We start from the raw sequence: 12,900 nt of genomic DNA, 5'->3' as shown, positions 1-12,900 counted from the left end.
CATCTAGCTACTAACTACGGACCCGTAGGTCTGAGGTAAACTACTCACACTTCATCAGAGGGGCTATGGTGGTGATGTAGAAGCCCTCCGTTTGATGCCCCCTCCGGCGGAGCTCCAGAACAGGCCCCAAGATGGGATCTCGTGGATACAGAAAGTTGCGGCGGTGGAATTAGGGTTTTGGCTCCGTATCTAATCGTTTGGGGATACGTAGGTATATATAGGAGGAAGGAGTACGTCGGTGGAGCAACGGGGGCCCACGAGGGTGGAGGGCGCGCCTGGGGGGGGGGGTAGGCGCACCCCTACCTCGTGGCCTCCTCTTTTCTTTCTTGACGTAGGGTCCAAGTCTCCCGGGTCTTGTTCGTTGAGAAAATCACGTTCCCGAAGGTTTCATTCCGTTTGGACTCCGTTTGATATTCATTTTCTTCGAAACCCTAAAATAGGCAAAAAAAACAACAATTCTGGGCTGGGCCTCCGATTAATAGGTTAGTCCCAAAAATAATATAAAAGTGGATAATAAAGCCCAATAATGTCCAAAACAGTAGATAATATAGTATGGAGAAATCAAAAATTATAGGTACGTTGGAGACGTATCAACCGACAATGGTGCTTTCATTGAGAGTTCCGCTGTGTGATCGGCAAAGGATCAATGGCTCGCCTGCAGATCAACTGCGACGCCGGCATCTTCGTCACCGGCTCGGCTGGTCACCTTGGCTCGACCGAGGACCGCGCTCCATATCCGATCGTCATGTTCGGATGGGGGCCTTCATCAACATCAACTCCGATCTCTATCAAGATCATGGAGGAATCATCCATGGAGCTCGGGGGCTCAACTTCAACATTGCCCTTGGGCGACCGTGTTGTTTTTCTGAATAGCGAACTTGTATCCGCTGCCACCACCTTCTCGAGCATCTCTTTGACGGTTCCTTTGGTGAAATTGTGCGGAATTGAGTGTACAACAACTATGCAAAATTTCGTTGAGTTCCGAAGGAGGAATCTCCGGCAATCTATGATATACCGGAGCCCTATCAAATCTGGACGGGAATCTGGACGAGTTTAGGGTGTGGTCTCTAGCACCTAGCTCGGACGTCCTTTGGAAGATCCAACCGTTGATCGGCTGCGGAATTCCTATATCTATCACTCCTTAAAATTTCAGCTCGATCTGACCGTCCAAACTCCGGGAACCTTCCAATTAGTGCATCACTTTTCAGATCTGTTTTCTGCACGAATACGGATCCGACCAGAATTGATGTTTCTTTATGAACGTGATATTGGACAACATTTTTAAAGGAATTTTCTTCTATGGTATTGTGTGTTGTTTCTAACACGTGCACATAAAATTTTAAGCCTTCTTTGAGGCACTCTTCACCATCGCGCTGGTGTCACACCAATCCGGTAACATTGCTCCACGTCTGCCGACCTGCGCTAGACAGATCGTCGTTTCATCGAGCCGAGCCTAACCTTATCGGATCATCAGTTCGGCTAGCCGAACAAGAGTTCGGCATCGCAAAGGATAAATCATCACCAACACCATCGCCCCGCGGATTGCACGGGTCAGGCGCGCCGACATCGCCGCTCGGTCACTTCGTCAATCCGGCGTTGACCACGTCGTAAGTTATGACCAGCGTCGGCAAGGCCGCACTGTTGCTTTTTCAAGCCGATGTCCATCCCGCTAACTGCTTCAACACCTCGGCTGACATGGCAGCTGAAATGTCTCCTTACTGACCCGCTATGTCATCTCGGCTAGACCGGGAACTTTGCTATTTCTTCATCAACATACTCCCGTGACTTCAGCGTCACCAGTCGACCAACTTCGTCATGTTAGCTGGACCGGGGGCTTTGCCTCGGCGAGCCCACCTTTGCCAGCATCGCCATGCCGTCGCTTTATCGCCCATCAGGCAATGGGTGTGCGGATCGAGTCCCAATTTTGGGAGTAACCTTTCTTCAGATTGCTACAACAGATAAACCAGGTGCTACTAAGCCTAGTATTTTTTCTTGCTTGGGTTTATTTTTCCAAGGAATTATTACTCTCGTTTGTTTCATCATCTGTACATAGGTCTATCAAATGGTGGCCGCATTAACAATGGTCACATGGTGGTTCGGTCAGTTCCGTATACAGTTCGGCGAATGCCGCATCCGGGACTCAGACCGGCCTGCGAATTTAGGCTAGGCCACGCCTTCACTGTGTCACGACGACGCACTGCATCAACATGACTTCAGCGCCAGGCCACATCTATTTCAATAAATTATTTTTGTGAAAAGAAATTATCCTTTTTGGACCGCACTATTTTATGTGTGTAGGTGATCGACTTCGACCGCATTGTGCGGTCACTTTGGCAAGCCGACGTCGTTGTCCCAATCGGCTCGCGTGATCACCTTGTTGGTTGAATCGCCATACCGACATGTTTGGTTGCCTCAGGATTTCGGCATCGCTGAGGGAGCTCTATCTTATGGAGTGTTCGGCACACAAGCCATATTTCTTTTATTACTCACTTTGCATAAATTATTAACTATGCAACATTTTTTTTATTATTATTACTATTATCCCCGGTTTGCACTATTTTCTGTGCACAAGTAAATGATCTAGGTCGGGCAGTGTTGTCACCTCAGTGTACACACATACTGCGTCACCTCGGTTGGACTGGGGCCTTCGTCCTCACTTCGTTAACCCACGCCGGGTACTTCGGCGTCACACTGTTGGCCTGCATCGGCCGTGCTATGTCGCCACTTCGGAGCGTCGAGCTCTTTGCTTTGCCACCTCGAGGCCGGCTTGGGGGCTGGGAGCTCATCCCGTTGTAAGCTTGGACTACATTATCAATACTGAGCACATTAACCAGCCAAGTCGCTTTCATGCTCAGAAACTTTCAGTTTTGAATTTTGTTCGGTTCGACCAAGCATTATACTTTTTGGTAAAAAGTTGTTTGTGACAAAATTCCTGTCAAAACTTTGTTTGTGACACACAAATTCAAATACCCCATTTATTTAGGGGCTTCCTTTATGAAGCCTTTCCTCTTGCATATGATTATACTTGTATGGCTTCGTTCCTTGTTCGTGTATTACACCACAATATGCACCATGTTGACTTAAGTGTTCCGTAAGCCGGCTTGCCTGGCTCTTGTGCTTACCCCTACGTTCCCGATTGTTCCGCTAGGCGGTAAAGGGAGCACCTCTATGATTGTTACCATCGGGTCATCCAAGTTAGTACCTCAGACTGGGTGAAGCCGAAAGCTAGCGCTCTTATTGTTTTCAATCATGGTCGGCACACAACGGAACTCATGAGTACAAAAAATCTATTGCACAAGTCTCGTAGTAACAATGAGCAACCGAAGAAAGGTATCGGTGGAGGTACAATTTTCTTCGAAGATGCTTCTTACACTTCGTCAGTAATATAGCATAAGTTCTCTAAGCGCGCTTTGTCTATTACAACCTTATGTCCTGATTGCCTAGTTATCGGAAACACCGTCAATACTTTCGACAGGTGGAGTACATGACATTTTTCGGTCCTTAACCGAAGAGGGAGAAGCCGACGGTCGGTTAAAACGCATTTAAAGTTCGGGTGAACACAAATATGATATAAGTACATCGGTACATAGAATCATTATACATAAAATTCTTTTACCCAAGTCACTTAGGGGCTCTTAAAATTTATATGAGCTATTTTATAGTAAATGTGTTTTCTTCTTGGTCGTTGCAAAGTCTTTTTCTACCGCTCTTCTTTCGGCTCGAGTGTATGGTCAGTAGCCGGATAGCCTGTCTTCTCTCTAAAAAGCCGCTCGAGTATAGTTCGCTAAACTGACCTCGAAGATGTACTCCGCCTTTGGGATAAGGAGCTCGAAGCCATAGGCTGGCCCGCTTGAAGTGTTGAGATCGGGTGTGTCATGTTAAAGCACGGCACCAGCACATTTTTTTCTTTTTTCTAATTTTCGGATTGGCACCGAACACTTGATCTTGTTCGGACGTCAAGTTTTTACTGGCGTTTTTTGGTTTTCAAAGCTTATGGCACTTTTAAATTATTTGTGTGTTTTCAGCACAAGTCTCGCAGTGCAACGCCGGACACCTTTAGAGATTCGGCAAAAACATTCTCGGATATTGCTAAATATGCATCGGTTTTGAATTGTGTCTTCGGTTAATAGTTGGGATTGCCCGGCTCCTGCGCTTGCCTCCTACGTTCCGCTTTGTTCATCTAGGTGTGCAAAGGGAGAACCACTGCGATTGTGCTTCTAGCTCGCATGGTTAAGCACCTCAGTGGAGAAAGCCAAAAACTGACTGTCACAATAAGCGTAAACTGGTCAGTGATCCGATGACTGTGTTAAATGATGGGCCGTTCATAACATTGGCCAAAGTGTTTACGGCTTGACCTTGGCTGTCGTCGAACACTAACTGGGGGCTAGTAACTGGCCTCCCAACTTTAAGCTCCTATGACTAAGTGAAAGTTATAGAGCCCGCATATCTGATTGTCTTGTTTCTGCTAACACAACCGCCTCCGGGCACCGAGACGTCGGCTAAGGGTTGCGGAAACACCCTGCGTAGCATCTACAAAGGGGTAGAAGCCGACGATGGGCCACTTTCAACTGATAAACGGTCACAACGTAGTCAAAGTGAACATATCATCATCATTTGTATTTAATATACAAGGGCTGCCTTCCGTAATCATTGTTATAAAGCCATAAATATGCATCAATTTGACTTAATATTTTTTGCCAAGCTGGGTTGCTGGCTCCTGTGCTTACCCCTACGTTCCCGATTGTTCAGCTAGGTGGTAAATGGAGCACCTCTGTGGTTGTTACTACCGGGTCATCCGAGTTAGTACCTCAGACTGGGTGAAGCCGGAAGCTAGCGATCTTAAAGGATCACATTGGTTGGCAATGACGGAAGTAAAAATTTTGGTTCATTAATACCACAGAGTTTGGGAACTTCCCCCGAACTAAATCCTCAATATTTTCCTCCCACATTGATCGGAGGTGAGGTTTCATGATCATGATAAGCATGATGACCCAAAGAAAGGAACCGATAGCAGGACTATTTTCCTTGGAAGATGTTTCTTACATTAAGTAATATAACAGATCTCTCCACGTACCTTTGTTTAGAAAACCCTATGGCCAGATTGCCTTTGTTTTCCATAAATCTGTGCGCTTATAACGGCTTTATAAAGTAGGACAAACACTCCCCGGCTTCTGGCCAAGGAGGTTGAAGCCGATGGTCGGTCAACAAAGTTTTATACAATGCAGATCCGAGCATTAATGATGTAAAGTACTTGGATACATAGAAACATTACACATAATTTGCGGTTTTACTTTGGATATTGATCCTTAATTCGGCCACCCACACCCACATTAAGGCTTGGGGGCTACTGGGCTTCGGGCTTATTATTCACTAATATTGAAAGGGGCGCATCGATCCCCTGATCTGGTGTTGCCACCCGACCAGTGTCTCGGGGGCTACTGCATTGACAATCCAATGCAGAAAATTTAAAGTGCAATATAGCTTTCGAGGAGATTATGATCCTCAGGTTGGTCGGCCGGACCCAACCCGAGTCTCGAGGAATTTGCACACCGCTTTTTGTGTCCCGAAGTATTCTGCCGAGCTAGGAGTTGTTCCTCAGGCCGATTTTGTGAATCAACCTGAGTCTCAGGGGCTACTGGGATCAGTGGTCTTATGTCATCCTTCAGGTGCATCTCGGGTTTTAGACCGATACACACCTTGAGGGCTACTGGCTATATATCTCAGCAGAGAATAAATTGCACCAATAAAAAATATTGACAAAAAATTGGCCCATAGTCGGGGTGGTGCACCACCTCGGAAGCAGTCCGGCATAAAGCTCGGGCGCTAGTGGCTGGCTCCATAGAGGGAATTTCCGGCATTAAGCTTGGCTAAACTCCTTCAACTTTTTTGAACCAAGGTGATTTATGACACCTTGGATATAGTCCGGCGTTGGAGCTCGGATACAGTCCGGTGTTGGAGCTTGGACATACTCCGGTGTTGGAGCTTGGATACATTCCGGCGTTGGAGCTCGGAAGCGGGCCGACGTTGGTGCTCGATTGCAAAAAGTACCTCAAATGCAGTCCGGCGTTGGAGCTCGGACGCAAGAGGACGCTGCCGCCCGAGAACAATTTTAAACCCGAGGTGTGGCATAAAAATAACAAGGCATTGATAAAGGCTGAGAACTTAAAGGGGCTCCTCGATTTACTTCGGCGATCCTCAAGATCGAAGATGGGAAGATTTGTTGAACCAGTTTTCAAGACCGACGACTGAAGATGAAGAACAGTTCGGAAGAACCGAGGAGCATCCCCAACTTGAAGACTGGTTCAGGGGGCTACTTAAGGTGTACTGGACTAGTGGGTACTCACCATGTCATATCCCAATCAGTTGGATTGGGCCGAGGACCCCCATGGCCGTATGCTCATGGGCCAGTTCGGACAGTCGATGTATACACGAGGAGGACTCCACAAGACTTGGTGATCAAGACAAGGACTCCTCTCCACCGGCGTATTCGACTAGGACTCTTGTTATCCTAGGCCTCTGGTACATTATATAAGTCGAGGCCAGGCTAGTCGGTAGATTATTATGACATTACTCATTATACCTATAGGGTTTAGACCACAACATACGATCTCGAGGTAGATCAACTCTTGTAACCTCTATACTCATCAAAGTCAATCAAGCAGAAAGTAGGGTATTACCTCCATCAAGAGGGCCCGAACCTGGGTAAACATCATGTCCCCTGTCTCCTGTTACCATCGATCCTTAGACGCATAGTTCGGGGCCTCCTACCCGAGATCTGCAGGTTTTGACACCGACAGCCGTCGTCCGCCATTGTGACCTGATCCTCCTGCGAGCCATGGTTAGCGTAAGCTTGCTCCTGAGAGATTAGTGGTACCCTGTAGCTGTTGTCGTCGGCATGGTTGGCGAGGCTCCCGGGGGGCTCCTGGAAGGCCTCAGCTTCTAGCGCCTCCTCCTCCCAACCTGCCTCGAGGAACGAGCCAGGGTCGTCTTCCAGCGCATACTCCTGGTCCATCATGCGGGGCACGTAGGCCTCCGAGGCCGTCGCCCCGAAGACCTCGCCGAAGTGCCCCACGCTTCATGTTGCCAGGCCCAGCGCGCCACCTTGTGGATGGTAGGGCGGCACTCCGCTGGGGCCGCGGGTGGCAACTCTCGTGCCCACGCTCATCAGAGGTGGTGCGGGTGCGATTGGGCGTCCGGTGTTGCTGGTCGCGCCAGTGTCAATGAAGCCTCCTGGTGCACCTGGGGGCACGCGGGTGCGGCGAGGCCCACCATGCGATCCGGCCACGGCCTGAGTCATAAGAAGGGAGCAAAAGGGCGGTGCTCCCGAGGCCACCGCATCCAGTAGCTCGGTGACGCGCTCCAGCAATGCATCCCGACCGCTCTCCATCAGCCGGTATCGCAGTAGCTCCCAAGCCACCGTGAGCGCGGCCCTCATGTTTTCTTGTTCCCGTCGAGTGTGCGGCGCTGTCGCCACAGCGTGGCTTGAGGCCCTTGCAGCTGCCCGCGCTTGTCATGGAGTAAGGGTGGATGGCGTTTGACCGTGCCGCCCGCGCCCCGCAGCGTTTGGCGGTGCGCATGCCGCCTGTGGCGTAGGGTTGAGGTCTTCATGGGCGGACGGCGCCGCCCAATGGTTGGCATTGGTCCTCGGGTCACCGGACATCGAAACCGCGGAGTGTCGGCAGATTAATTAGCGGAAGAGAAGCTCCAACGCACCCCTACCTGGCGCGCCAAATGTCGGATTTCAGGTTCCGGTGAAACCCTTGAGGTTCGAACACTGGGATGCGCACGAAGATCTCTCCCCCCTCTAGCTCGCACACACCATGATCTCATGGCCTAGCTCAACGAACCCAAAGAACAGGAGAAACAAGAGTTTATACTGGTTCGGGCCACCGATGTGGTGTAATACCCTACTCCAGTGTGGTGTGGTGGATTTCCTCTTGGGCTGTGGATAAACAGTTACAAGGGAAGAACAACCTCCTGAGGAGAGGTGTTCTTGTGCTTGGTGAACTTGTGCGAGGCTATGGATGGAATGGCTCCGGTCCCCTCTCCCCTTTATGGTGGTGGCTAGTCCTATTTATAGAGGCCCCGGTCCTCTTCCCAAATATTGAGCGGGAAGGGATCCCACAATGGCCAAATTCGAAGGGAGACAACTAATACAAGTCATCCTGACAAAATTAGTCTTTGCCTGCCAAAGGCTCTGGTGGTGACGCCGTCTTGGGCTCCACGGTGACCTCCGCCCTGCTGTCCTGCTGGTCTTGGTCTTATTGCACCGATATGGAAACCTTTGCATGATGCCTCGGGACTCCTCATCTGCGCTTGCCTCTTTAGCACCAAAGAGGAAACGAGGACACTACGCGCGCTGGCGCCCGCCTGGCTCTAGTCGTCATGGCTTGCGTCACAAGAACCTCGCGAGGTGTCCCTTGCCTTGATCTCTCCGCCCCTCACGAGACAGCCTAGTGAGGCCGCCCCTGAGGAGGTCTTGCGTCATCCGCCTCGCGAGGCTTGGCCACTCGTGTGGGTCTTGAGTGTTTGCTGGTGAAGATGGGCCGTACAGGGCCGCTGGTGGAGCCACGTTGTGGGCCATAGGCAGGCAAGTCTGGGGACCCCCATTCCCAGGATGCCGACATTATGATCAAGTTTATCTCTGAACAATATTTGATTCTTCTCTGAATTCTTATATGCATGATTTGATATCTTTGCAAGTCTCTTCGAATTATCAGTTTGGTTTGGCCTACTAGATTGATCTTTCTTGCAATGGGAGAAGTTCTTAGCTTTGGGTTCAATCTTGTGGTGCTCGATCCCAGTGACAGAAAGGGAACCGACACGTATTTTATTGTTGCCATCGAGGATAACAAGATGGGGTTTATATCATATTGCTTGAGTTTATCCCTCTACATCATGTCATCTTGCCTAATGCGTTACTCTGTTCTTATGAACTTAATACTCTAGATGCATGCTGGATAGCGGTCGATGTGTGGAGTAATAGTAGTAGATGCAGAATCATTTCGGTCTACTTGACATGGACGTGATGCCTATGTTTATGATCATGCCTAGATATTCTCATGACTATGCACTTTTCTATCAATTGCTCGGCAGTAATTTGTTCACCCACCGTAATATATGCTATCTTGAGAGAAGACACTAGTGAAAACTATGGCTCCCGGGTCTACTTTACATCATATAAGTTTCCAATCTACAATTCTGGTTTACTATTTATTTTGCAATCTTTACTTTCCAATCTATACAAAAATACCAAAAATATTTATCTTATTATCTTTATCAGATCTCACTTTTGCAAGTGGCCGTGAAGGGATTGACAACCCCTTTATCGCGTTGGTTGCAAGGTTCTTATTTGTTTGTGTAAGTACTAGGCGATTTGCGTGTAGTCTCCGACTGGATTGATATCTTGGTTCTCAAAAACTGCGGGAAATACTTATGCTACTTTGCTGCATCACCCTTTCCTCTTCCAGGGAAAACCAACGCATGCTCAAGAGGTAGCAGGGGGTGCATCCAACACACAACAATTGTTCCTAGCCATGAGCGACGCCACCCTCCAACGTTTACTCCTTCGGTCATATTTGTCGTAGTGCGTAGGTGAAGCCCTGCGTGGATCACTTCACCATCACCATCACCATGCCATCATGCTGACGAAACTCTCCCTCGTCACTTTGCTGGATCAAGAGTTCGAGGGACGTCATCAACCTGAACATGTGCAGAACTCGGAGGTGCCATATGTTCTGTACTTGGTCGGTTGAATTGAGAAGACGTTCGACTACATCAACCGCGTTGAACTAACGCATCCTCTTTCGTCCTACGAGGGTACGTGGACACACTCTCCCCCTCTCATTGCTATGCATCTCTGAGGGAGTCCTGGATTAGGGGGTGTTTGGATAGCCGGACTATACCTTCAGTCAGACTCCTGGACTATGAAGATACAAGATTGAAGACTTCGTCCCGTGTCCGGAAGGGACTTTCCTTGGCCTGGAAGGCAAGCTTGGCGATACGGATAATCGGATCTCCTACCATTGTAACCGACTTTGTGTAACCCTAACCCTCTCCGGTGTCTATATAAACCGGAGGGTTTTAGTCCGTAGGACAACATAGACAACAACAATCATACCATAGGCTAGCTTCTAGGGTTTAGCCTCTCCGATCTCGTGGTAGATCTACTATTGTACTACCCATATCATCAATATTAATCAAGCAGGACATAGGGTTTTACCTCCATCGAGAGGGCCCGAACCTGGGTAAAACTTCGTGTCCCTTGCCTCCTGTTACCATCCGGCCTAGACGCACAGTTCGGGACCCCCTACCCGAGATCCGCCGGTTTTGACACTGACATTGGTGCTTTCGTTGAGAGTTCCTCTGTGTCGTCGCCGTCAGGCTCGATGGCTCCTACAATCATCAATAGCGATGCAGTCCAGGGTGAGACCTTCCTCCCCAGACAGATCTTCGTCTTCGGCGGCTTCGCACTGCAGGCCAATTCACTTGGCCATCTGGAGCAGATCGAAAGCTATGCCCCTGGCCGTCAGGTCAGATTTGGAAGTTTAAACTACACGGCTAACATCCGCGGGGACTTGATCTTCGACGGATTCGAGCCACTGCCGAGTGCGCCGCACTGTCCTGACGAGCATGATCTAGCTCTGCCGCCGAACAGTGCCCTGGAGGCCGCACCCGCATCGGCTTCGACCCTTAATTCGGAGCCAACTGCGACGATCGAGGATGGGCGGTTGGACACCACCTCGGGGGCTGCGATCCCAACGGTGATTGAGCCAAACACCAGCCCCGCACTCTGCGAGACTCGTGACTCCAAGGAGTCGGACTCCTCTCCGGACTCCGAACCCTCCGCGCCCCTGCCGATCGAATCCGATTGGGCGCCGATCATGGAGTTTACTATCACGGACATCTTTCAGCACTCGCCTTTCGGCGATATTATGAAGACACTGAAGTCTCTCTCTTTGTCAGGAGAGCCCTGGCCGGACTACGGTCAGAAAGGTTGGGGTACGGATGATGAAGAAATTCAAAGTCCACCCACCACCCACTTTGTAGCCACTGTCGATGATTTAACCGACATGCTCGACTTTGACTCCGAAGACATCGACGGTATGGACGCCGATGGAGGAGATGATGAAGAACCAGCGCCTACTAGGCCCTGGAAAGCCACCTCGTCATATGACATATACATGGTGGACACCCCAAAAAAAGGAGATGGCGATGGAACAACGGAGGATGACCCCTCCGAGAAACAGCCTAAGCGCCAACGTCAGCAGAGCCGCTCAAAATCCCGCCAAAACAAATGCGGCGATTCCAGCACGGGAGATAATAATACTTCGGAAAGTGCCGAAGAAAACCCCCTCCAGCAAGATTTAGCACAGGAGGATGGAGAAACCAGCCCTCAGGAGAGAGCGGCTGACATAGAGGTCGAGGACGATAATTATATGCCTCCCTCCGAAGACGAGGCAAGCCTCGACGACGACGAATTCGTCGTGCCAGAGGATCCCGTTGAGCAAGAGCGTTTTCAACAAAGGCTTATGGCCACGGCAAGAAGCCTCAAGAAAAAATAGCAACAGCTTAGAGCTGATCAAGATTTGCTAGTCGACAGATGGACTGAAGTCCTTGCGGCCGAGGAGCATAAACTCGAACGCCCCTCCAAGATCTACCCAAAGCGCATGTTGCTACCCCGATTAGAGGAGGAAGCACTTGATGCGGCCGATCGACCACCTCGTGGCCGCGGCAGAGAGGCCTCTCGGCCCTCCACTCAAGCCGCACCCCGTACCAAGGCACGGGAATATGTGCCGGACTTACGAGATATGCTGGAGGACAAGGCAAGGCAAACAAGATCGATCTACGGATCGCGTGGGCGCCCCACGGCTCGAGACAGTAACCGTCACGCCGGCCACAAATTCGGCAGGGCCGAACACAGTAGACAAAGCTCATTGGAGCTACGTCGTGATATAGCCCAGTACAGAGGCGCCGCACACCCACTATGCTTCACAGACGAAATAATGGATCATAAAATCCCCGAGGGTTTCAAACCCGTAAACATCGAATCATATGATGGCACAACAGATCCTGCGGTATGGATCGAGGACTATCTCCTTCATATCCACATGGCCCGCGGCGACGATTTCCACGCCATCAAATACCTCCCACTCAAGCTTAAAGGACCAGCTCGGCATTGGCTTAACAGCTTGCCAACATGATCAATCAGTTGTTGGGAGGACCTGGAAGCCGCATTCCTCGACAATTTCCAGGGCACTTATGTGCGACCCCCAGACACCGATGACCTAAGTCACGTAATTCAGCAGCCAGAGGAATCATCCAGGCAATTCTGGACACGGTTCCTAACAAAGAAAAATCAAATAGTCGACTGTCCGGACGCTGAGGCCCTAGCAGCCTTCAAGCACAATATCCGTGCCGAGTGGCTGGCCCGGCACCTTGGACAGGAAAAGCCGAAATCTATGGCAGCACTCACGACACTCATGACCCACTTTTGCGCGGGAGAAGACAGCTGGCTTGCTCGTAGCAACAACATGACCAAGCACCCTGGTAACTCGAACACCAGGGACAGCAGTGGCAGGTCGCGTCGCAACAAGCAGAAGCGCCGCATTAACGGTGACAATGCTAAGGATACTGTAGTTAATGCCGGATTCAGAGGCTCTAAATCCGGTCAGCGGAAAAAGGCATTCAAAAGGAATCCTAGGGGCCCGTCCAGTTTGGACCGAATACTAGATCGCTTGTGCCAGATACATGGCACCCCCAAAAAGCCGGCCAATCACACCAACAGGGATTGTTGGGTGTTCAAGCAGGCAGGCAAGTTAAACGCCGAAAATGAAGACAAGGGGCTGCATAGCGATGACGACGAGGAGCCCCGGCCGCCGAACAATAGTGGACATAAGG

The sequence above is a fragment of the Triticum dicoccoides genome, chromosome 7A, assembly GCF_002162155.2.
Source record: "Triticum dicoccoides isolate Atlit2015 ecotype Zavitan chromosome 7A, WEW_v2.0, whole genome shotgun sequence".
Lineage (NCBI taxonomy): Eukaryota > Viridiplantae > Streptophyta > Magnoliopsida > Poales > Poaceae > Triticum > Triticum dicoccoides.
Note: the sequence above shows the minus strand (reverse complement) of the source record.